Consider the following 1,772-nt stretch of genomic DNA (forward strand, 5'->3'; position numbering starts at 1 on the left):
AGATAGAGCAAGAAAAGGAAAAGAGACTCAGAAAGAATGACAAGGTGGTAAGGGAACTGCAGGACAACATGAAATAGAATAATAGCCATATCATAGGGATACCAGAAGGAGCAAAGAAGACCGAGAAATAAAACACCTGTTTGAGAAAGTAATAATGGAAAACTTCCCTACATTTGATGAGAGAAAAATTCACACAACTCCAGAAAACACAGAGAGTCCCGATCAAGAGGAAACCAAAGAGACCCACCCCAAGACACACCATAATTAAAATGCAAAAATTCCTACAAAAGAGAGAACTTAAAGGCAACAAGGGAGAAACAGGAAGTCACACACAAGGGAGCCCTGATAAGGCTAGCAGCTGACTTCTCAAAGAAAATGCTCCAATCCCAAAGAGAATGGCAAGGTATATTCCAAATACTGAAAACCACAGGCCTGCAACCAAGGCCACTTTACCCAGCAAGGCTCTCAATTAACATGGAAGGACAAATAAGGAGTTTCCCAGAAAAACAGACTCTAAACGCATACATCTCCACCCAATCAGCTCTGCAAGAGATGCTAAATGGACTGCTTTAAGAAGAAGAAGACAGAGAGACAATGAGAAACACAGCTATAGAAATGACAATGAATAATTACCTATAAATAATAACCTTTACCTATAAATAATAATAATAATAATTTATTATTATTATTATTAATAATAAATAATCTTGGCAAACTGCATCCAACAATACATTAAAACGTTTTCAATACTCCAATCAAACGACATAGAATAGCTGAATGGATAAGAAAGCCTGGCCCACACATTTGCTGCCTACGAGAGACCTACCTCAGGACATAAGACCTACACAGACTAAAAGTGAAAGGCTGGAAACAAATTTTCCAAGGAAAAAAACAAGAAAAAAAAAGCCTGGGTAGCAATACTCATATCAGACAAAATACTCTTCAGAAAATAGCCATAAAAAGAGACCCAGCAGGTCACTGCAAAATACTAGAGAGCAGAATCTATCAAGAAGACATAAACATTATAAATATATATGCACGAAACATAGGAGCACCCAAATATATAAAGAAAATCTTAGACGACTTCAAAATAGATACTGACACCAACACAATCATAGTAGGGGATTCCCATACCCCACTGTCAACAATGGATAGATTTTCAAAACAAAATATCAACAAACATATTGCGGCATTAAACAACACCCTAGATGAAATGGACTTAACTGATATACATAGAGCCCTTCATCCCAAAGAAGCTAGATATACATTCTTTTCAAAAGCACATGGAACATTTTGAAAGATATACTACATGATAGGACACAAAACAAGCCTCAACAAATTTAAGAAAATTGAAATTACATCATGCACTTTCTCTGACCACAAGGGTCTGAAACTAGAAACCAACCTCAAGGAAAAAAACTCAAAAACACTCAAACTCATGGGGATTGAATACCATGATATTAATGAATGGGTCTAGAATGAGATGAGGGAAGAAATCAAAAGTTTCTGGAAACAAATGAAAATGAACTCACAACAACCCAAAACTTGTGGGACACAGTGGAGTCAGTCCTGAGAAAGAAGTTCATAGTGAAAACTAAAAAACATAGAATCATTTCAAATAAACAACATAACCCTAGGCCTACAATAACTCGGTGAATAACAATGAAAAGAACCCAGATCCAGTAGAAGGAAGGAAATAACCAACAACAGAGCAGAATTAAATGATATGGAGATTGTAAGCACAATTTTAAGCATCAATAAATTCAGGAATT

This window comes from Artibeus jamaicensis, unplaced genomic scaffold (assembly GCF_021234435.1).
Source record: "Artibeus jamaicensis isolate MK-2021 breed Jamaican fruit bat unplaced genomic scaffold, CSHL_Jam_final contig_1021, whole genome shotgun sequence".
Lineage (NCBI taxonomy): Eukaryota > Metazoa > Chordata > Mammalia > Chiroptera > Phyllostomidae > Artibeus > Artibeus jamaicensis.